Source organism: Pezoporus wallicus, unplaced genomic scaffold (genome assembly GCF_028554395.1).
Source record: "Pezoporus wallicus isolate ANWC-B61680 ecotype Strahan unplaced genomic scaffold, APGP_CSIRO_Pwel_v1 contig_5785, whole genome shotgun sequence".
NCBI lineage: Eukaryota > Metazoa > Chordata > Aves > Psittaciformes > Psittacidae > Pezoporus > Pezoporus wallicus.
Genome location: NW_026641150.1, coordinates 881,978 through 907,509, shown reverse-complemented (window position 1 = coordinate 907,509; position 25,532 = coordinate 881,978). Strand labels below are relative to the sequence as shown.

Here is a 25,532-nt window from a genome sequence, read left to right as displayed (position 1 = left end):
ACCGCCCCCACGCCGCTCCCCCTCACGCACGCACGCGCGCGTGTGCTCCCGGTACCCAGCCCGACCCCAAGCCCCGGCCCGGTTCGCGCAGCTCCGGCTTTGCTCTCGTCGGGCGGCCCCAGTCAGCGCGCGTGACGGGGTGGGGGGGGGACCACAGGCATGCGCTCGCCGGCACCACCGCCTCCTTTCCCCCCCTCCCCTTCTTTTCCCACACACAACCGATCCTTGGTGTCCTGCCCACGGCCGTTAACGGTGGGTAACGGCTCCCGCTTGCTCGCGACTGGACTGAGGGTGAGCGGAGGTGGGGGGCGCATAAAACCTGCTGGGAGGAGAAAAGCACTTTAAAACCTTCTGCCCGCCTTCGCGCTATCCCCCATTCCCCCGTGCGGATCGCGGTGAAGCGGGACACGGGGTGGGAGAAGCGAGGCGGCCGCCCCATGCGAGGGAAAGGAAGGAAGCAAGTAAGCAAGCAAGCAAGCAAGGGGGAAGGTGAGGAGAGAGCAGCCGCCGCGCCCTTCCGGGGCCCTCTGGAACGACGGTGTTGGAGGGCTGCCCCTGGCAGCGCCGGGACGGAGGGCAGCCTTCAGCCGATGCCAGGAGCGAGGGCACTGTAGCTCTGCTGTGGTGGTTCGCCAGGGTGCGAGGTGTCCTTTGTGAGACCGCAGATGCTTTTAAATGAGTGTTACCTATTGCAGGCGGCTTGGCTGAACGGATAAAGGCAAAAAATTCTTCGCTCCCTCCCGCTTCTCTTCCTCTGCGTCCCGGCTGCTGAGGGAGGGCAGATGACAGCGGTGAGCTGCGGTGTTTTGTCGGGGCACGGAACAGGTGGAAGCTTCTCCTTTGGAAAGCGCAGCAGAAGCAGTAGAAGGAATCTCTTTTTTTCAGTAACTGAAGCCCTAATAAGCCTACAAACAGCAGAAATATAGGTGAAGGGATAAGAAGTCAGCAAGAATGTACACAGAGGGTAGGAGCCTATCCCGGGCTTTTCAAGTTAGCTGAAATAACACCTTTGAAGGCTTTTGTTTTCATGCCATTCATACCAAAGGACTCCCTCAAGTTTGCAAGAATCCGATAGGTCTCAGATAACTCATATGTTACTCTGTACACTAGATAAAAATCTGACTTAAAGCTAAATACTTTCTCCAAAATAGTTGGAATTTACTAATTTTATAACATTAGATATTTAACAAAAAGTGACTTTTAACAAAAAAGCAAGATCAAAACCATATTATTGTTGTGAAAATCCATCCCTTTCTGTAGCAATGATCATGTAAGCTGTCCTTTATCTCCTAGCTCAGGGACAAAACTAGGCAATTTTTCTTTCTTTATGTGTTGTCACGATTCAGTAGGTCTTTGGGTACCATCAAATCTAAACCGAAGAGTAACTGAATTTCTTATACAGTGGAAAAATGTAGATTATGCTTTCTGAGATCATCACATAAATGCTAAGAGAAAGGACACAGGACTGATTCTTTACAGGTCACCTTTAATTTAAATGCATTATATATGTTCAGCATTTTTTTATTACTGGTTGGATTGCAAAATGTGTAATGCGCACTAAGTGCAGTGTGGTCAACCTAATGTTGCTGTTCAAACTCTAAAATGATGTTAGTCTAAACCCCAATTTTCTTCATCTTGGTTACTACAAATAATTTATATGCATTTTGCAGCATCTCCTGTTTTCATGCTCCTATTTACACACCTAACACTTCTGTAACATAGGTTTGGGTACTTACATTTCACTTTCAAGGCATGGCCACTGAAACAGAAAAGGAATTAAAAGCTGTGAAACAAAAATTTCTCACAAAATTTGTAATTCTGGATAAGTCAAAACTACATTCTTACCTGTTTGTTTGCTTGCATGAACAATTACATATTAATACTGTGTGTTTCATCAGTCTTTAGGAAATGAGTTTATTACAAAAAGCATAGAAGAACCTCATTAATGAACATGAAGTGATAATGTCAAACAAAATGCATAGCTTGCAAAGCTGAAAGCGGAAATTGTTTCAGTTGGTTTTTAGGATTATTCTCTGCCTAGCCATTCCATTTTCAAAGAATTCATGGAATATTCATATTTCATAATATTTTATGAGCTATTTTCCTTTAGTCAAATTGTGACATTTAATCAATCCAGTGTCTTTAATGACAGTGCTTCTTACACAGATTTGGAATGAAAACAAACTGTCAAATTATGCAGAAAACTTTTTTTGTGTTTTTTTTGTTTGTTTTTGTTTTGTTTGTTTGTTTGTTTTTAAATTTTCTTTCTTTTAATACTTGCAATAGCTTCTTTCATCCAAATACCACCATGTATTTTCCATGTAAGTAAGTGTCATTTCTTCATAGAGTGGGTAATAACTCCTATGTGTTAAAACCCACAATTATCTCTACATTGTTTCCATTAGAAAACCTGCGTGGGGTGCCCATGCTGCTTCGTGCACCGCAAGTAGCCGTTATGAAGGGAGGGAGCTTCACCTCATGATCTGGTAACAGTTAACACTCAGTGGTGATCATGATCATTGCAAGGACAGCTGTGAGCTTCCGAGCTTCTTGCTGTGTCTCCAGCTTAGGTAACCTAGATGAGCCTGCAAGAAACATTTCCCTTCCATCCAGAGCAGGGACCCACTAGTAAATCCCCTGTGGATGCAAAGGTTGACTGTATTCTCTTAAGGTGAAAAGGGGACCAGAGTTCCTGTTCTCACTGACTGTTTCGGTCAAGGGCAGGGAGAAGGGAAATACACGCTCAGATACATATTTGCCATTTCCAGGCTACTGCTCAAGCTAAGCTGAGCCATTTTTCTGCCCTTCCCAGTGAACCCATGGCAGTATGCTGCCAAGAAAAATAGAAAAGGAGCACAGCTGGATCTGGGCACATACTGAGGTGAAATCCCAGCCTGCACTAGTTGTCCTTTGTGCCCATATTTCTGCAAAGAGGAAACCTAAATGTGCAGTCCAGATAAAAGCACTGATAGGCCACTGAAAGTTAACACAGCACACCCTTGCTGACTGAGTGGTGTTTGTGCAAGAAGAACTGAACGGCAGATATATATGCCTTTTTGGAGTAACAAGCTCCCCCACAGTTAGTACGCAACTGAGCACAGCGCTTAGGTTGTACTTTTAGACTTAGGTACCTCAAAGCTGCCTAAGTCAGGTGTAAGGTGCCTGAGTCCTTTATTAGGTCTAGCCTGAAGTGACCTGCTAAAGGTCACGTTGTGACGTAACAGTCGAGCCAAAAGAGCAGCCTTAGTCATACTGCTCATGGCTCTGTTCTGCCTATTACGCAATGTTTCACTTTGAAGCAATTTATTAAACTAATAGTCTTTGAATATACCATCACATTTATTTCACTCCTCATTTCTCATTTTAAAAATAAATTCCTAAAATTACCTGTATACTGCCTCTACCTTGCATGACCCAGCTGTCTTTTCTAGATGTCTTGCTTCTTTTCTGACTGCACATTAGAGCTCCTCCTCTATTCCTCTCCATTTCTACCTCATATTCTTACAGAATGATTCCTTCTGATTCATTACTGAATTACTCTCAGCCAACTCCTACCTGCCCAGCTGATTTACCAAATGTTCTAGATCCTGCCACTTACACAGATTCTCACATCCCTTCTGATTTACTTACTGTATCAGCACAACTCTGCTTAAAACATCCCATTATTTGTTTAAATAGCATTAGATACCAAGTTGAATGTAGTAGTGTGCAAAAGACTTACTCTTTTTATGTACAGCTGTGTTTTCTGCTACTTTGCAATCCTTGTTGGGTTGCCCTGTTTTATAACTGCAGTCAAAATGTTGAGAGACTAGTCAAAGAGCAGCAGCTCACTTCATGCTGAATTCTTGAAGCAGTGATAGTCCATGGTTTAGTCTACTTCACCTTTGAAAGGTAAGAAGGCAGGATTTAGAGGTGGATCTGAATAAAGTTCAGGCACAATGGTGATATAGTATGCACTGATAATATGGTAGGCATCAAAGGCACTGGAGTTCTAGATTTTAAGATGTTTAATATCTGTTATTCCTGCTCCGTATTATGTTATAGTGACTATGTACCTCTAGTAGTTCTGGCCAAAGTGACTAAAAACTGTAAGTGGAAAAGTTGGCTTGGGCATGTGTGAGAACAGTCTGACAAGAGGGAAATAACAGGGATTGAAAAGCCATTTATTGTATGCAGCTCATCTGCTTAAGGAAATGGTGTATGCTTTGAATGAGTAGTTTATCCTGCAGTATTCCTGGCTTTTCCCCTACAAATTTATCATTTCTTAATTGTGTCTTTCCCTCTATTATGTTTCTGAAAAGCTAATCAAAAGAACCACTTCTTCTCTTTCTTGCATCTACACCATATATTTCAACTAGTTAATTTGTATTAACAAGGGAAATTGTTCTCTCAGTGGAACAGATGTTTATGCTTTGATCTATTGCAAACAGCATTTTCTCAGATCCTTCTGAATATTGGTTGTGAAAAGAGATACCAACACTAATTTTGAAGTCTTTGTATTATGTTAAAAATATTTCACTCCCTGGCATTTGTGATAGATGTACTTCATTTGAAGAAGAATGTAATTAATCGTTATTGTGGTGCTCCAAGGACTTACTTGTCCAAAACAGCTAACTGAAGGTGAAGCCAAGGTGTGAAGCCAAAGCATGGCCAGCATGGCACTGCTATAATGATGATTCTGTTAGAAGCACAGTGGCCCAGAGGACAAAGCATTAAGCACTGGATAATGAAGATCACTCTTGCTTGACATTCTTTGTCTAGATGTTTTTTTTCCAGAAAGTATGTGTGAAAATGAGACATATTTCTGACTCTCTGACCTCTCTGTTTCTAACCTCTGACAATAATGCATAACTTCTGTTATTCTCAAAAGCTAAATGCACTGTCATTATGACAAAACATGATTCCCACATCACTGCTAACAAAGATGACCTTTGTTGTACAGTTTCTTAACAAAATCCTCTAAAAGAAGAGAGTTTGGCTTCTAAGTATCTGACAATCAGATAAATGCACATCAGTTAAAATAAGTTGGCTGCAACCTTCTACCAGCATAGGCAGCTCTCTGCAATTACAACCAAGATTTGCTCATATGCGTTACCTGTGTATGCGTAACTTAGTGAATCATTGGGAAATTTTGGTCATCAGCAAATACATCTTTGCAAGAGATCCAGTCCCTGGTCACTGCAAAATAATCCTTTTCATCAGGAGCAGCACAGCATTCAGGAGGGTCTCGCCAGTGATACAAGGCAGTAGAAGATCCTGTCATGTGGACCATTTGGAAGACTTGACTTCACTGTGAGGCAGTGTATGAAACTCATTAAAAGGAAGCCCAGCCTCCACCAAAGGAAACTTCTCCTCCGATAAAATGCTGTTGGCTGCTATGGTTACTAATGTGATCTTCCATTTACTTCATTGTTCACTCACCTGCTTTCCCATTCAAACACCACACATGAGTACCTTCCAGAGATATTTGTTGTTGGAATAGTGACAAACCTCATTAGTGGCAGCCATGGCACTAATTATATATTGTATACAAATAAGCAGTGAATAAACAGAAGGAAGGAAAGTGCTGGAATCTATAGGTACTGTGAATAATATTCTGTGCTTGCCGGGTGGACTTTATATTCTCTTTGCTTTGGATTTGCATTAATGTTAACCTTGCCTTATGTGTCTATTTTACACTTCAGTACCTCAGTCCAGCAATGAACTCCCTGCAGTCAGACTCCTGTGACTGTAGAGCTGAGTGCGGTTTCAGGATCTAGATGAGGAAAGTATTGTGGGTTATTTTTGGTATCTTAAAGGAACAGAATATTATTTTGCTACTTTATTTTTGATAGCACTTCACAGGTCTGATTTCTACCTTTACATACATTTTTTTTCACCTTTTTCATTTTTCTGATCAGCTATCTTAACTGTGTAATAGTTCTACACTATGAAAATGTTAAATTCCAAATAAATTGCATGCCTGAGGGCTGCATCCCCTCCCCCCCCCCCCCCCCGGAGTAAAGAGATTACTTTTTTAAACAGCACACGAAAATTCCTGTCATATTCCACATGGCCTAGTTAGTACAACTAGTATTCATCATAACATACTTCCAAGTTAGGTAATACTTTTTGGACAATATTTGCCAGCAATAAAAGCAAGCAGCTGACTCTCCAAAAGGATGGTAAATAAAAAGGATATCACTTTCTGGCTACTTTAATGTCATCTGAAAAATTACTTTTGTTCTAATGTAGCATTCAATCAAAGCTGGAAGAAATCTTTTAGTGGTTTGTTCTTTCCCACCAAATAAGGCACTAAATATAGCAGTATCAGCATTCTGGGCTTCAAAAAAGCTGTGGTTTAGATTTCTCAATATCTGCTTTTTCTCCTGACTGTGTTCAATTTGTTTTATAACTGTTTATTTTGGAAGCATGAGTAGCTACAAATCAATACATAAAGTACCAGAAATATTAAACACTACAAAAATGAACCTTTCGCTTAGATAAAAATGATGCAGTGATAGTCATCAGATTTTCCAGTTTGAAAGTTACAACCAGTTGGAGGACAAATTCCTAAGAAAGAGACAACATTGCAGTCTAGGGCAGACTGACTTGTCCCACAGAGGACAGCCTGTGTGCTGTGTACCTTTGCATTGTTCTGCACTTACCCTTCCTCCTGGTTATTCTTAGAAGCAGCATTCTCAGTGCGCTGGGAGTGGACACAGTGGGGTGGTGGGAGGAGGGTATTGGGAGGAGGTCCTTCACCCCTCCAGCCCTCCTGATGCCCCCCCCCCCCCCCCCCCCCCGCAGGTAAATCTCAGGTGACACAGATCACACTTCATTCATTTCTTTTATCCAAATGACATCAGCATTTTCTCTTGAAATAGAAAAAATACCAGTATTCCAAGAAATGTTTTGAAAATAATTTTTGGTGATGTTTTCAATTTTAATGCTCTATAAATGGCTTTTACATCTGCATGTAGCAAGTAATAAAAGCCCGATCCTATGGCCACAGCTTATTCAACTGAGAAGTGGTTCTTTAAGATGCTGCTGTTTTCCCTTACTGCAGCTATGTCTGGCTCATCTTCTTGAGCACTGCAGAGGTTTGGCATGATGAGCATTGTGTGGACTGGGAATCTTGCTGTGAGGGAACATGGTGAGACTTAGTGTTTTGTAGGCAGACTCAATGAAGTGTATGAGATCTTTGAAGCTTTCAACCATGACAACGTTCAATTCTATCATGTCACTTGCAGTGAAATGTGTAAGGGCCGCAGCCGTTGCTTTTTGCCTTTTTTTTTTTGTCTCCTGCAGGAGTTTGTATTTCAGTAAAGTTACTGTTAAAAGTTTGTTCCAACTTCTCATTAGTATGTTACTAGAAATTGATTTAGTTAACTAGGCAACAATTCTATGAAGAATGTTTCCTCCTGACAGGGATGCACATCCTTCCAAAAGGGCTTATAAAATAAAAACTAGAGTTACATAAAAAGCCAAAAAAAAAAAAAAAGTTAGAATTTTCATTGTCTTATTTTTCCTCTCCAGAGTATGGCCTATTGACTTGTAAAATATCTCTATATTATGTATGATTGCAGAAGTTTGAATTCCATGTTTTCCTATAACATTACTCTCATTTAAATCCCATGGAGGGGAGCAGGAAAGGGAGCCAAGCTGGTATGGAGGCTGGTATTCTCTGTGGGAAGAAGTATTAATTGGCAAGTCTAGGAAGCAACAGAGATCTTGTGGTCTTTTCACAAATTTTATAAGCAAAAGGAAATTTGTGTAGCTTGCTGATAGTGCAGAGGTAGAGTTGTATGATCATGAAAGCAGCTTGCTCCCACACAGTATGTGTGCTTTCGTTGTACTGGATGTTTGGTTTTTTTTCCATGTCTTTATTTCATGTAATGGGTGTATGGATTTCATGCTAATTAGAAAAAGATTAATAAACTGTGGTGGCAATATTCATGCCTTGTCATGATACTTCTCAAAGCTGTCATTTCTGAAAGCAGGAAACTCACTAGACTTACAGCTGAGTTGGAAAGAGAGCTAGTCAACAACATCTACACAGTACGAAAAGCCTGGCAAGGGACAGATTTTATCAAGAGGCTGTGATTTGCAAAGCACCAGTTTCTTCTGAGATGTTAAGTCTGTGTAGACTAAGATGACTTGTTCTGAGGAAGCTCATGTTTCCATTTAACTGGGCGTCTGTTCTGGTTAGGCAAACCAAAGCTTTTCCTGAATTTGTGTTTACTGGTCTTAACCTGAGACATCTCTTTGCTGGAGTACACTGTCCTGGATAGGGAAATCAGTTACCAGCCTCTCAGCTGGTGAAAGTCTCTGCTGGACCGAGGCAATGGCTGCTGATTTGACCTTCTATTGTCCAGAAATGTGGGACAGAATAAAATATCTTTAGCTGGGGATTATTCTAGGGGAACTGATGCTTGGTAGTAGTGAACCTACTCAGTGGAGGTGGATAATACTACCAGAAACCATTTAAGAGGGACATATCTGGTGATAGGCTAAATACTATGATTAAGTGCCACCTACAGTATTTGGTGCCCTATAAATAGACACGTGTACTAGGACAGTCCTGCAGCAGCCATTCAGTGTTGACTGATTATAGGACAGTCAAGGCTTAAAATCTGTTGCTTAGCCTCACTTTGATGCTACTGCTTCTCCAAAGCTGGCTAGTGCTAGAAAGGTCCTAGAAAGGAAGGGCTGTAGTGTGACAAGTGCATGATTTATATCCTTCACTAGTGCTTGAACATCCCCAAGTGAAATGAGAGAATAAAAACTATCTTACTTCTTGAGTATGCCTCTTTCTTTTGCTTCATAAAATAATTGTTTACTGGCAGTTTCCCGCCTCAAATTAGACCATCATTACCAACGATCTTCAGTGTTTCCCCAGAAAGGTGAGTGTAGCTGAATTTTTCTATACATGGAGATAGAGCTGTGATTGGAAGCCAAGTCAAGTATGAGTGCTGTCCTAAATCACACAGGCCTGCCCTGACACATCTGAGATGGGAAGTCTATGTGCATGTGTAACATTTCTAGAAGTAATCATCCTGGCAGAATGAGTCATATAATGGGTATTGTTTAATAAATAGATGAAGGAATGAAGGAGGGTTTGTTCATGTTTTCATACTACTGTTGAATTCTATCAATTAGCCACCACTTTGTCTCCTGTGTACTGAGAAGTACATGAGCAAAAAAGGAATTCCAGATTTTTGCCTTCGTTTTCCATGCTGCTTAGTAAAGCATACTCCATACTGGGAGTAAGGGAAATGTCAGCTTGTTCCATTCTTCTCTCCAATGCCCTTCCTCCCCCTTTTGGAAACAAGAGGTGGTTCCAGCTACTCATCAAAGGCAAGATATTAAGGGAAGAATGCAGTAGCACAGGAAGTGATTTATGAAGGCTTCCATACTTTAAGGTCATGAGTCAGGGATTCCTTCCTTGAAATTCTTAGCCCTTAGGCTCCCTTCCTATCTTTGCCTGCTACTGAGTAGCCCCATTGATGTCAGTGGGCTGGCATGGGTGTAACTGAAATTGCTCTTAATGTTCAGCACACAATCAATCTGAAAGGCAAGGAGCTGCTTTGAGGATGAAGGATGGTAGATGGCAGAGACAGAAGCAAAGCCTTACGAAAAAATTTGACCAAGACTTGAGTAACTGCTAGTCAGAGAGAAGAGAGATGAGGGGAAGGGAGGAGAGGGAACAAAGGAGGTATGGGTATTTGATACCTCTTTATCAATTAATTCCTGACCTAATTATTTATAAATGTGTACACAGCCACATGCATACAAACTCCTCTCTTCTGTTTAACATTTTGATTAGTACTAGTCACTGCATATACACGCATATGGGGATGCAAAATCGTGGCATCTTTCTAATAATGCATAATGCAGTGGCTGATGCATTACATATATATACATATAGCATATATACAGAATGATGCAATGCATATACCTATACATTACACTATTCACAAAGAAGAACTTGCTCCTAAAAAATAATACAGTAGCTGAAACTGTATTACTACATTGTATTACATATCCCTTAAGTATTAGGGTTGTGGGACATAAAAGCTAATTGTAGTCAAGAAGCAGCATATGTTGTCTGAATTCCATGACTAGACTGTTGCCAGTACTCAAGCTAGTGAGCATAAAGAGAATTTGGATGGCCCCATTACAGCTCTGTAGTCTTTAGACAAGCCCTTAATGGCACTGAAACTCTGGATAATAGAAGCATTTGTTAAGTCATAGTACTTTCTATTCAGACTGATACTCAGCTGGCAAAAGAAAGCTGTGGGAATACTATGTTACACTCAGAAAATTCTAAAAAGCAAACAAACAAAATTTTATCTCCTGGCTGTGCATCTGCTGGTATCAGTAGGACATATTTAGCTGTGTTAATACAGAAAGTAAACAGGTAATTGGACTTCAACAAGAATCAGTGAAGTACTCTGATGTGATTTTTTTTATAAGATATATTTTATTTTACATTGAAAGCATAATTTTAAAAACCTGGGGTTTTATTTTATGTTAGTGGACAAAGAAGAGCAAAGAGCAGATAGCATGAGACCACCCTACTTCTACAACCCTTATTCCAAATACACAAGTATTATTACTTCAAATAGATAGTACTTATTGCTGCTTTTACTTAAGTATTGTTTTCACTGAGTAAAGCATAACTGTGCTTCCTTTTTTTTCCAGCAATTTTCCTCCTTTTGTGATATGGTTCTGCATAGCATCCTGCACTGTATACAGTTTCTAGGTGTTCCAGCCACTGCTGACAAAACCTAACATATTATCTGTTTTTTATGTAGCCTGCTAAGTTTACCAGGAAAAGGTAAAGACAATGAACTTTGCTCCATGACTAAGGTAAAAAAAAGTGCTTTTGGAGGAAATATCCTTTCCTTTTTCAATGAGCTTGCATGTTATTCTTCCTGTATTGATAGGCTGTCAGGGCTTTTTATTAAAGCTAGAAAATTTGGCATGGCTTCCCCTCAGATCTGAGTGGATTGTTCATACATCTCCATATGCGCCAACTGATTTATCATGCTTGAGTTTTTGTATCCTTGACATTTACATCTTAAAATCAAAACAGCCTTAAATTGCACAGCACTTCATTGCAAACAGGGAGGTGTGTCCCTGCAGACTTCAGTGTGGGTTTAATGGTAAGAGCAAATAGCTGTAAAGCACCATAATAGCACTCTTCTCATGCATGTTGTAGTTGTAACTATTGGAGATGTATTGTTTCTGATAGGTATCAACAATATAATAATTTAATGTCAATCATATTCAGATTACTTTTCTTATAGTTTGTTTCATGGCAGGATTCAGCACCAACCTGAGAAAGGGGAGGTAGGTGACTCCAGCTGTAGCAGCCACAGAATATGTTAAATACTGTGCTACATAATTTTGTAGCTTCTCCTCAACAGGTGAAGTCTTAGTCTGTCTTGATCTACAGTGGTAAACTGAAGTGGGAGGGGATGGGGAAGTAGGAACCATCAGATATATCAAAATGGCTTGACTTCTCTAAATCTGTCCAGTAAAAGCCATCTTTTGTATCAGCAAAATAATTTGAATTGTTAGGTAACAAGAAAGGAGACTCCAGAAATAATTCAAAGGACCATTTTGGTCCTATTTGTGAAAAAGGATTATAAATAAAAATCTGTCTCCATGGTAGACAAAAGGAATGGAGTGACTTTCTAGGATGGTCTTAGTTTGAGATCACAGCTCTGAGAAGCGTTACAGAGACAGGAATACAAACTCAGTGCAACTTTAAAGGACTTGGCCAGATTTACAGAATCACTGAAAGTAAATCTCTGATGGAAGGAAACACTAAGAAGGCAAAAACAGTCTCCTGGCATCTAGTAGGCCCTACAGTCCCTGGAAAAAAAAATGTTATTTGTGCTAACATGATTTATAGGATGCCATTAGGATTGATACTGTATGCTAGAAAATGTGATGCTAAGGTTGTGATGATACAACAAGATGGCCAGATGCAGATTAAAAATGCATTTATAAACTGGGGCCAATTAAAAGGGAAAGAATCAGTTCTATAATAATATTCTATGAATACAAATGGATGTTATTAATCCTGCATGATGTTGCTGGTACAGAAAGATCACTGGAAAATGCTACTGTGCTTTGTCAAGAATCAATATGCTAGTCCTGTTTAGAAGAAACAGGTGTAATGCTAAGCAGTAAATAGCATACTGGCTGTCAAATAAGAATATTATAGCATAGAGTTAGGAAACAAACAAAATTCCCTTGCTTTTACAAGCTTTTACCGTGCTTCCATATGTGATGCTACCAAGGTTTTGCCAGTGATTAGAGCTAGATACATAGCATGCTGAAAGTAACTTCTCTAAAGAGTGGAGGTGGTTAGTCTTTCTGAAGAAGACAAGAGGATCAGAAATATGTATGTTTTTTTCTCCCTCCGAACTCATTATGGTCAGTTTTTGACTGCCATCCAATTTGAGATCCTTTATGAAAATCTCTGGCTCAGCGAAGATTTTAGAGATTATAGAACACAATTATAAAAGCAGTTATTTTACAGAAGAAATAATTTTTAAAAGTAATTGTTCTACATAAGAACATAGCAAATGTATAAATGTATATATGTATATAAATGTATATAAATGTATAAATGTAAAGGAAAGGTCTTTTCCTTTCTGTGCAACTTTAGAAAACAAGCCTAATTCTTTTCTTACCTTATCTTATGTTTGTTTATCAGTGATTCCATTGTTTTGGCATGCAGTTTTGCTGCTAGTGTTTCTACAGATTTCAGGCTAAGTATATAGTTGCAAGTTTCACATATTCTGTATTTTCTGATACTTTAGATATTAAGGTTCAAGAAAGGATTAAAAACCAAGTTAAAAGCTGGCTGGCCGGTGCCTCAAAAGAGTTGTGCTGAATGGAGTTAAATCCAGGTGATCCCCAGGGCTCTTTGTACTTGGGGCCAGTTCTGTTTAATATCTGTATCAATGATCTGGATGACGGGATCGAGTGCACCACCAGTAAATTTGCAGACAACACCAACCTGGCTAGGAGTGTTGATCTGCTGAAGGATAAGGAGGCTCTGCATGGGGACCTGGATAGGGGCTGGATCGATGGGCCAAGGCCAGCTGCATGAGATTCAACAAGGCAAAGTGCCACATCCTGCACACAGGTCACAACAACTCCGTGCAATGCTGTAGGCTTGGGGAAGAGTGGCTGGAAAGCTGCTCAGCAGAAAAGGTTCTAGGGGTGTTGGTCAACAGCAATCTGAACATGATCCAGCAGTGTGCCCAGGTAGCCCAGAAGGCCAGTAGCATCCTCGCTTGTATCAGAAATGGCGTAGCCAGCAGGACCAGGGCAGTGATCACTCCTCCTATACTCGGTGAGGCTGCACCTTGTATCCTGTGTTCAGTTCTGGGCCCTCACTACAAGAAAGACATTGAGGTGCTGGAGTGGGTCCAAAGAAAAGCAACAAAGCTGGTGGAGGGTCTAGAGCACAAGTCCTATGAGGAATGGCTGAGGGAACTGGGGTCGTTTGGCCTGAAGAAAAGGAGGCCCAGGGGAGACCTTACTGCTCTCTACAGCTAGCTAAAGAAGGTTGTAGTGTGGTGGTTGTTGGCTTCTTCTCCCAAGAAACAAGAAATAGGACAAGAGGAAATGGCTTAAAGTTCCACCAGGAAAAGTTTAGATTGGATATTAAGAAAAATTTCTTCGTCAAAAGGGTTGGCAAGTACTGGAATAGGCTGCCCAGGGAAGTGGTGGAGTCACCGTCCTGGGAAAGATATAAAGATGTGCAGATAAAGCACTTACACACATGGTTTAGTGGTGGAATTGGCACTGTTAGGCTGATGGTTGGACTGGATGGTCTTAAAGGTCTTTTCCAACCTAAGTGATTCTATGATTATTAGGGGACCATTTCCTTCATGGTAACTTAATTTATAGTGTCTCGTACCAAATCCACAGGTTTTGGTTGTGTATATGGCTTGATTTCAACCATGTTTGACTAAAACTAGATCACTGAGTTCAGTTTGGAAATTTCTGCTTGTTCTGCTTGTTGCCTGAAGAAGCAGTACCAGGAACTGCTATTCCTAGTCAAGCTCCAGCATAACACAGAAGAAAGTCAGGCACACTTCTGCATGCCAATTCAGGTAAGGCCCCACTGTGAGAAATTCTTAAAGCCAATCAGGCCAGACACTCCAAGCACGAAGAAGAGGAGGTCTAATGTGTTAATATCCTAACCATTGCCCTGCTGGGACAGATAGACTTTAGTCTGTCAGTTCATATCTATTTAAACTATGAAAAAAAAAAAAAAAATTCAAATCCTGTTGCTTCAAAGGCAGAGTGAGCTTGATATTGCCTGATATGTCCTGCTGGAATAGCTGACATGCAAATCAGGATCCAAAACCTTTGCTCTTTTATGCTCAGCCAGGCGCAGGCAAGATCAAAGAGGCCCCTAAAATCTTTGGTTTTATTGAGGGGAAATTGGGAATTTGTCCAGAGATTATAAAAGGGCAGAGAGAACCCTGAGTAGAGAGATGGGCAAGAATGCAAAAGACATGCTGATAAAAAATTATCCAGACACCTTTTTCCTCACCCAAATGATATTTCTTAGTCAACATTGCATCACTGAAATTCTGAAGAATCTTTGATTGACATCTTTGATATGGTGATGAGGTCCTTCACAGCTTCATCTTCAAAATTATTCACAGAGTATAAAGGACTGGCATACAGGGGTCTTTGCATACCATTGGCCATAGGCTGTTTCTTTTGCTTGATACCAGCTGTCCTAGGGAATCAGCATAATAAGTGTGAAAGTTGACTGAAAGACTGTTGGTTTTTTTAATTGATAGACCACCAAAAGAAAGACACAAGGAAGTAAGATAAACATTTTTGTGTTATAAATTACTTAAATTTTTAACCACCTACTCAGTTGTTATGGAGGTCAGAATAGGTATATTTTGCTTACTGTTTCTTTTAAACTAGCAAGATTTTCAGACTTTCAATAAACATTCACTTCAGCAAACCATTTGAATAATACACTTGTATTTTGGATTATAAGAACAGTTTCAGGGGTGAAACAGCACTCAATTTCTAACAGGGTTAGACCTTAAAACTTAAAACCTTAGATGCTAAACCTTGGTGTCTCCTTCTTGGCATTAGACAAAAAGCAACAGACAAAAAAATGCTCTCTCTTCAGTATGTTTTTTCAAGAGCATGTGCTAAAGCATAAAAATAAGGACTTAACCAGCACTAACACAGGATATTATACTAAAAGTACTTCCAAGCATGCAATGAAATTTGCTAGACTGCTAGCTTTGTCTTGTGACAAGAAAAAACACAATGATAATTAGGTTCTATGGTAGCTGCCTAAGAATAGGCTTTTAATGTAAAAATCAGTCAATGGTAACAAATAGTGTTCATCCAAATCTGCATTATATAAGCTTTTATTTAACATGCAAAGTCTAAGAAAATATACTAGAAATTTCAACAAGTTCCTAAAATATTTTCCTCTATCTATAAAGAGGTACTTCAATGTTCCACAATATTTTTTTTTTTTTTGTATCATTGTCTTGAATGTACTTTGTCTTAGAATGGCACTCTGGGGCAGAGAAAGTGCTTTTCCCTTCACTTGCCAAAGGAAACTGAGAGCAAACATCCATGGTACATTTCATACTGTTTAAATGCAAGTGCATACCACAACATGAAATCTGGGAGTGCAGTTTGACTTCTCTAAGTTTAAGTGTCTGCACTGTAAGACTTTCCATCTGAAAAAGGTGTCTGAACTCCTATTACATCAATGAAGAGCCAGTCAGCGCAGGCAGGGAACTCGGGGAGGCTTCCAGTTGACCAAATGTGTTTCCTTTAGGATGAGATAAATTCTCTGCATGCATTTGACCATACTGGCTCGTTGTTTTAACTAAACTGTAAACACCTGTCTGCATGCAGACAGTTTTCTGCTGTAGACACCTAAAGTTTGATCAAGCTGAACCCTGCCCCAGGTAAACTGCAGAGCAAGCTGAGGGAAAAAGTAGAACTAGGCTAGGCCTTAAAGCAACCCAAAGTCCAGCATCACTGTGTCCTGGCTGAGTCTGCAACGATACTCAAAAACAGCCCTTTTCAGTGCATCATGTGGCTGATCAAGAATGGCCACGTCAGCCAACAGGTCTGTGGCTAGTGTGGAAGTTGCAGTGGCCCTCCATCACGTAGCACAGTCAGGGTCTGTAGGTAGCCTTGTCCTTTCAACAAGGTGATCACAGGCCAAGTACTGAGCTAGGCAGATAAAAAGAATGAAGTATTGTCAGGGAGTATTCTGGCTGTTACCCCACCCTCTGCCCTACGGGATAATGTAGATGTAAACAGTGGTTCAGACCAGATCCCATGGGAGGCAGGCCCTGAATTCCTTTGGGATTTTGTCTCCACATGAATTATTACAGGTTATGTAGGAAGTCTTTGAGGCAGAAAATATAAAACTTCTGGCACCTCAAATCTTAGGCTAATGTTTTGACACATAGATCATCCATGCCAAAGTGTCTCACAAATATTTTTTATTTTTATGAAGTACACTAATATATTAATATAAGGTTAAGAAATTAAATTTGACCTGGCTGTTAACTCTTTACCTCTGTTTTCACTGAACCAGGAATCATTTTGAATTCTGCCATTTTATTAAGGAGCACTGAAAAAAAAGAAAATACCAGTGAAGGAAGAGAGACAAAGTTATTGCCAGTTTCAGTTTAACTTCTACTGGAAAAATACTTCTTATATTGTGCCTAAACAGGAGACAATTAGAACATACCTGAAACTTTAGAAGATATTAAGAAAAATTAAATTACTGATTTGTTTTCAGTGATGTTTGTATCTTTTCCTACTTATCTGATTAAGTCTGGAAGTATATTTTAAATAGACTTGAATACATTTTGCATTTCTGTTTCCTTCATCTCAAAAAGGATATTAGTCTAGATACAGAGAAGGATGACAAGGGTGATCCAAGGTATGGAAGAGGATGTGAAAACAGTTTGCATGAGACACTCAGTTTGCATGAGAGATGACTGGGTAGTAAAATCTTTTAAAAATCATGCATGACAACAATAATTTACCACTGTGTAAAGTTTGCTCAATCTAGGAAAAAAGGCAACATATCATATCCTGGTTTTAGCAAAGATGGACGGAAAGAGGGTACACTTCTGACTTAGATTGGGACGGCCATGGAAACATGACTGTGAATGGGATGTGTGACTTCAATGCAGTAGATGACGTGGGTGTTTTGTGAAGCTTAGTTCATATATGTTATATCACATAAGGCAGATGTCAAAAAAAAAGAAAAGATGCTTACAGCATTAGAATGTGCAGTAATGTGGAGAGATTTGGAAGCAACTTGTATTATTTTACATGATCTGTATTCTTGAGTGTCTTAGGTGCCTTTCCATTTCTATTGCTAAGGGTCTCCTGCTGGCCCTTCTGGACCCTGCCTTTCCCTCCCAGCTGTGTGCTCCTCTCCCAACAGTCTCTATCTTTTTCCCCTGGGGCCCTCCACAGTTGCTTCATACTATTATTCCCACATCCTCACCCTGGAAAACTGTGAGTGGTGTGGTGGTGGCAGGTTCTCTTGCCGAGTGACCAGCATTGGCCAGGACTGACCCCTTCATGCTCCTGTCTCTCACCCCTTAGTTGTAGCAGCTGGCTGACCTGAGGAGACCCACCACTGACTGCACAAAGCTTACCAACTGCTCAGCATACAATGTGCACCCTAATTAGTACTGACAACAGCATACACAGAAACAATTGACAGGGGCAGGGCCTGAGGTCACCTGGAGTATTACATTAGAGCAAGAAGGTGGGCAGCCGCAGCTTTCCAGGGGAGGATGTTCATCAAAGGATGGATCTGCCCTCCCTTCTTTTCTCAGCTGGCCACTGTCACTCTCCCCTTCCCAAAAAGTAGCATTCATCAAGAGAGCTACTGTACGCCATCAGCTGCGAATAATTGCTCCTGCTAACAAGACTTTGTCCATGTGAACCTATTCCAGCCTCCTCTGCGCAACAAACTTAAATCATTGTCAGTTTAAGAACAGGTCAAGATTCATACAGGTTTTGGCTTTGCCTTTGCTAAATACATTTCATGATATATTGATGTCCTAATTATTGAGAGGGGAAAGTATTGCTTTTAAAGCTTTCATCCAATCCATTTTTCTCCTGCACCTTCATATGAATTCATCCGTAATTTCACAATCAAGTCTAACTGATTTCTGATTTTTGTACAGGAGGAAATATTGTCTTCACTTAGCACTAGGAAGAGGCAGTTCCCTGTCTTCAGTTAGGGAAGAAAGAAGTGTAAAAACTGTTTTTTCCTGCATTGCTTTCCTGGCTGGGATTAGAAGACCAAGTCTATCATTTTCCCTGGCATTGTCTTGGAAAAAGATAAATCCCAAAGAAGTATAAATGTGCAGGGTAAGTACAAGTTAAATCTATTTTCAGAGTAATTTTATGCTGTCAGCACTGATTTTTTTACTTACTTCAGAAGTCACTAGATATTTAGATCACTGGAAATTGTATTTAAAATCAGGTCTGTGTGATAGAAGCTCTATAATATGCATAATAGGGTATTGCTGTAGAGTCTTGAACCAAGGCATCTTGATTTTATCTCCTCTATTAATAATGAATCTTTTTTTATGGAGAAAATTTGTATTGTTTCTATAGGAACGTGTAATCTGGGCCACTGTAAAGGCTGAAGCCAGCCATGTTTCAGATGGATAAGCTTATTTTCCTAATATTTGAAAAGGATTGTATTTGAAAACCTATGATACGTAATAGAGTAAGAAATAATCACATCTATTGTTATGTAATGTGCAGTTAGTTTTGTATCTAATATTGAACCCAATTCTTCATTAAATCAGGTCACTCCTGTACTATCAAATGTAAACTGACATTTGAGAGAGTGGTGGGTTTTTTTAAGGACAAATAAACATGGTTTTTTTGAATATTGTTTTTAACAAGATAAAAAAGATTTAATTCCTCCTCCATGAGAGAAAGCTGGTATTATTTTTTTTTTAATTGGATGTACTTTTTAAAACTGGTCATGCCCATTAGAAAGACTTAAAATCCAACAAATGGCAAATGCAACAAAATTAATTAATTTTAATAATTTTACTTTAATACAATAAAATTATTCAAGCTTTTGTCCTGTCCACTACAACTGCTACACAGCTGTCTAGCATGAATAGTATATTCTATAGACATCTGTGGCAGTTAAAAACAGCTAAGAATTATGAAAGCTATACCAAAATGGTGAAACTAATAGAGCCTGCTAATTCATTTCACACAATAATGCAATGACAAGTGACAATTTGACCATGCATTTTAACCGAGTACTCATTTTTGCTTGTAATTTCATATGAACATCCATTCAAGTGATTAAAGGAGAGCACTGTATAGAGCAGCCTTTAAAATATTTGGTCTGCTGTAACAATATTTTAAGAAGAATTTTAGTTTGCATTTTCATGCAAAACTAAATAATGCTAAATGTCAGTCCACTGCATGATATTTTAGCTGGTATTTGCCATTTTAGCCTTTTTCCTAATATACATTTTGTTTTCTGTGTATCATACAGATGTATGTTCTATATCACTGAGCTGCATATGATCATCAGATTTATGATCTAGATATTTGTATGTCACATACATAAAAGTTGTTTTACAGATGAAACAGCTTCTAGTTATTGCCCTGCTTTAAAGCATTCTGCTTATGATACAGTTGTTTCCAAATTAGTGCTCCTTTGTGACATCCTAGGGCAACTTCTATTTCTTTGCACTGAGAAACTTTAAATCTTGGTTAGCTTAAACACTAACACAATCCAAGAAAGTTACTGTATATCTATCTTTGTAACTCCTAGAGGTAAAGCTGAGCCACGCTGGAATGGTACTAGCTGGAACGAGGTCACAGAATCATTTAGGTTGGAAAACACCCCTTAAGATCATGGAGTCCAACCATTAACCTAGCACTGCCAAATCTACCACTAAATCATGTCCCTAAGCACCACATCTACGGGTCTTTTAAATGTAAGTCATTGTCGTGGTTTAAACCCAGTCAGGTAACTTGTTCACTCACTCCCAGTGAGTGGTGCCGAGCTGACAACAATCAAGGTCCGTGTCCGTCTCCCCCCACCCTGCACTGGGGCTCTCCCCTTCCCCGCTCCCGGAGGAACGGGGAGGAGGATCGAGAGAGTGCAACTCCTACGGGTTGAGACAAGAACAGTCCAGCAACAAATCACCACCGCTACTATCAGCTAAAACAATGATAAGGGAAAATAACAAGGGAAGAGAATACGATACCACCGGCCAAGAAAACGAGTTCCACCCGGAAGCTCCTGTCCTTCCAGGTAACTCCCAGTTACCCCCCACCCCGGGCATGACGTGCTGTGGTATGGAATACCTCCCCGGCTAGCCCGGGTCAGGCGCCCCGTCTCTGCTTCCTCACAGCTTCCCCTCCTCCCTGGCAGAGCATGAGCCTCACAGAGTCCTTGGTCAGGGTAAACATCACTTAGCAACAACCGACAACATCGGCTTCACCAACGCTGTTCTCAAACTAGAAGTCAAAACACAGCACTGCACCAGTTAACACAAAGGAAAAAACATGACTGCTACTGCTGAACCCAGGACAGTCATTAAAATAAAAAGTGGTTTAAATTGGAATACAAATAATGTTAGCATTACAATAGCATACCTGTCTTATACACATTGTGTGAAAGAATTTCAACTGACCCTTGCAATGCCTTTGTGTGAAGGCAATTAGGAAATCACTAATGTAACATACAGGAGGGATTAAGTGCTCAAGACATAGCTCTGCTTAAAGTTATTTAACGCGTACTACTAGTTACACCCACCACTAACATAACAGCTCAATCTTGATACTAATTTAATATTAACATGATACGGTTCTCTTTTCCCCTCTTACACATTTTCCCTATTCATGCTTAGTACATGAATATATCCAGTCAACATAATTTCAGCACTCAGGACTTTGCAGGATGAGAAGTCCTTTGAAAGAAACATTGACTTTCTATGGCAACAGAGGGAAAACGAGGTTCCCCCTCATAGCTAGAACCTTTAGGCACAACAGTTAGGATAGTAACAGTAATGATCACCTTCATCTGACTTCAGCAAATTCCATACCATGTATTCAGTTTGCTGGCATGGAACTGTTGAACCACTAGGAATACAAAATAAGCCTGTATATTGAATTTGTGGATTTTCTTCATCAAAATATGGATATTTTGCTACTGGTTTATTGGCAATTAGATCCAACATAAAGAAATAAATCTCAATATATTATCAAGGACTAACGGGATTGGAATTGTGTAAGTGACTAAATCTAGTTTTTCAAAGTCCAAATTCAATCCATGAATTGATCTTTATTTGGCAAAATTGTTTTATCATGGGAATATGGTTTCAGAGGGGAAAAGGAATGCGTTGCACCTTGTTCCTGGTACACAGTGGAGAATGGCCCAGAAAATTGCTGCATACTGTATTTTTTTTCTTTGATACCTTTTCCATACTGGCAACTTTTTAAAGGCATGCAGTTATACAGATACCTATAGTGAATAGTTGGTACTTTTAAATGTGTTTCTAGGCACGAGTAGATGAGCATCAGGAAGGCTTATGTCTCCTACAAAAAAGCAGAATCTCCCTGGGTTCCTCAAACTCTTGTAGAAACTGAGAGCTAGAACCTAGTGTTCTTACCTGCAGTACTGCTATTCCTTCAGAAAAGGGCATAAAGTATTTAACCTGTGGAAACTCCTGCAAGTACTGGCTCCCATGACAGAATTTTCTCTTTAGTGGAAAAGAACAAGATGGTCCTTTGGGGAATTTCTGCCTTGTCTTATGAGTCATCTATGCTGAGTTGACAACTTATTTCACTATATTTACAGTGACATTAAATAAGGTCATTCAGAAAATGTAATTGTACTGGTGTTAGGATAAGCTAACCCTGATGTATTGCAATATTAAAATAGTCCAAATTAAAGAATTACGTTACTTATTAAAGAATTATGTTACATTTAAGGACAGAAAACTAAATTCTCTGGAGTTATTCTCACTGATAGGCTTTGTTCTGTGTATTTTCAGACTGAGGTAAGTATCTCTGAGTAATGTAACTGCCCTAGCGTAGTGTCAGGGTGTGTGTGTGAACGAATACATATTTCAGAAGAGGCTTTAACACCTCTTCTTCCAAAATATATAAAATAGATATATAGCCTTCACTTGGAGTTGAGATCTCACTTGGAGTATTGTCTACAGTTCCAGTGTCCTCAACATAAAAAGGACATGGAACTGTTGGAACAAGTCCAGAGGAGGGCCACGAGGATGATCAGGGGACTGGAGCACCTCCCATATGAAGATAGGCTGAGAAAGTTGGGGCTGTTCAGCCTGGAGAAGGCTGCATGGAGACCTCATAGCAGCCTTCCAGTATCTGAAGGGGGCCTACAAGGATGCTGGGGAGGGACTCTTCATTAGGGACTGTAGTGATAGGACAAGGGGTTACAGGTTCAAACTTAAACAGGGGAAGTTTAGATTGGATATAAGGAAGAAATTCTTTACTGTGAGGGTGTTGAGGCACTGGAATGGGTTGCCCAAGGAAGCTGTGAATGCTCCATCCCTGGCAGTGTTCAAGGCCAGGCTGGACAGAGCCTTGGGTGACGTGGTTTAGTGTGAGGTGTCCCTGCCCATGGCAGGGAGGTTGGAACTTGATGTTCTTAAGGTCCTTTCCAACCCTAGCTATTCTATGATTCTATGATTCTTTCAAAATCAAGCCATTCAGAATTAATTTAATGCAAAATCTTTCTTATTAGTTTCAGACTTTCAGCAGCTGGAGCAGGATGCTTTCATTTTTTATGAGCAATTCTCATTCTTAAATTAATGGAATGTGGATCAGTGTTTCCATATTAAGAGATGATTCTTCCACAGTTCATCTTTTCCACCAGTAATAGATACCTGCCACCCCTGGCAGTTAAGAAATCCAACTCATACTGACTGTTTTCAAATGTGTTTCGAAATGAGACTTAAGCAAATGTTCTTCTGTTGGCAGTTTGAATCATTATTTGACTTTACTCAGTTTGCAGATGCAAGCAGGGCATGTTGTGAATACACAAGCATTTTTACAGTGTACTTTATTAATTCTTAAAGTTAGAAATTATGTGTTCATCATCTGTCATCATCATATTGGGATGGGCTTGGGACCCTTAAGCCCTTTCTTCTCTCCTCACAGCCTACCCCATTAGCACAGACAGCCTTCATCATCATGGCAAAAAAAGTAACGGTACAATGTTTTTCCCAAAGCCACACTGGGACAGTTAAAGCCTATGCATAACAATGGTTAGATTTTCCATTAAAGCATACTGATACTTCTCCTAGTCTTTTCGTAGCTCTGACAGGACAAAAGCATGACTAGTTTATCAGCTAAACAGTTTGTAGGAACCCAGAAATGCACTTCTATTTGGCAAGCATTGTGTGATGCTGCTTTCCTAATGATTTGGGACATGGAGAATGTATTTTTGATTGCTCTAAGGTTGTTTTCTAAAGGATTCCCAGCAAATACAAGCACACATATAATTCGGAATCGGTGTTGCAAGCATTTTCATGGTCCTTGGAGTAACCATGGTTTTATTCTACCAGTGACTATACTAATTAGTACTGTCAGGGAGTAGCAAGGGTCAATCTGCAGAAGAGAAGAATCTGTAGGGGACAGAATGGAAGTGGAGACTCCAAGACCCATGTATATCTTTAGAGGTATTCCTTATAGGAGGCTAGGTCACAGCAGAACCTGTATCAAACAGAATGACCCATATCCACCCTTTGCATAGACAAAAACTATGCTGAAGTCCATTGAGTTGATTCAGAATTAAACATAGACTGAAACAACGTAAGGCAGAATCCCAGTGCCATAAAAAGTTAAAATAGAGTTGTGTGGTATGTACCTAGAGTCTTTACGGCAGCACCTGCATATTCCCAGGAAAATGGCCAAGGACTTTATAACGACAGCTCTCAACTATGCAGAACAGATGAGAACCTCTTCTTAGCAGTAAATAAACTTGCTCATTTTGTGTCTGAGTCATCAAAACTTGTCTCTCTAATTAAAGGTCTTTTAATTCTTTGGTCTTATTCTTGCCTATTTTTCCTATTAGTGAAATGTAACAAGTATATATAAATAATTTAAAAAGATAAAATAATACATATCCAGAAAAAAATATTCCTATTTTTACAGGGAGGATCTGACATCTGACAAGAATTCCTTCCTGAGCTTTATCTGCAATAGTATTGTTATCAGTCAGCTTTTTTGCTTTTTTTTTGTGCATGCACACAGCTGCTCTTCAGAAGATGATCATTTCAGATCTTAAAATAACATTTCACCTTCATTATTCATCACAGCTGTCTGAAAATTCACATGAGGAGAAGTACATTTGTAGTGATGTGGAATGTTGGGACATTTTTGCTGTGGGTTAGCATGTGTGTCAGAAGAAAGGTTTCAGAAACTACTTCAACTGTAGATATTAAAAGGAAAGACCATAAATCTTGCGATGGAGAAGCTGATGGTGGTATAAAAGGACAGATTCTCCAACTACTCTGCAGATCTTGACTAACACAAGGACACACTATGTTACAAAAGGGAACTAATGTGTTCCTCTCTTTCCTGCCTGCTTCTCCAGTTAGAATCGAAGGATGTTTTTCGGCCAGAAAGACTTTGCCTGCAGGGAATTGTAAGACATTGTAAGATTATTAATCTGTTTTATCATGAGATGGATTACTGTAACCATGCATTTAAACTTGTCTTGTCCTGATCATGTGATGAATCACAGAATGTTGCAGCAGAAACATATACATGGCAGATATATACGTAGCAGGCTCGTTGAATCTAAAGGAAGTTTGCTATCAGAGTCTTGACAGTATCAAGAGTTTGAGATGCCACACTTAGCCTGTGGAAAGTATGAGTGTTGCTGCAGAAGTTCTCTGTGATAATGCCTTTGCTGTCTAGATACAGACCAACTGCACTTGTTTCTGTGATCTCTACTGAGATGCATGTACCTGTTTCTCAATGCATACAATGCATACTCTGCCTTGCACAATTCTATTAGCTTGGGGCTAAACCTGGCATGACTGCTAAAAGGCTTCTTTGGCCAGAATTCCTGGCAAGTATTTTAAGGAAGGTTTTGCTTGCAATTAGCTGACAGAAGGATATAATCATTGATTACTTGCAGCAGAAAGCACAGTAATCCATTGTTAGACAGTAATGGGAAAAGAAGATGGTATTTGTGAAGAGAAAATAAGTATTATATCATGATTGTTCTTTACTCTCAAATGTTTACTAAATGAAAAGTACAAATGTTGACTTTTTTTTTTGCTGTTTTTTTCAGATGGCATTAAGCTATGTCTTTTAAGAAAAGTATAGGAAATACAGTTACAATGTTGTTTAAAACTATTCTAGATTTCATTTTGTGCATCACCAAGGTGAAACTTTGGTTCTGTCTCTCCTAATAGGTATTTTTTGGAAAAGACTCATGGTACAAAAGT

At 39.7% G+C, this 25,532-nt stretch overlaps 1 long non-coding RNA gene across 1 annotated transcript; it reads left to right on the top strand.

Annotated features, from left to right (window-relative positions):
* Positions 1-447: 447 nt before the first annotated feature.
* LOC130606236 (uncharacterized) lies at positions 448-24,755 on the top strand. The gene is made up of 3 exons (XR_008973921.1): positions 448-489; positions 10,687-10,822; positions 24,229-24,755. It is a non-coding gene; the product is annotated as an uncharacterized LOC130606236 (long non-coding RNA).
* The last annotated feature ends 777 nt before the right edge of the window (positions 24,756-25,532 follow it).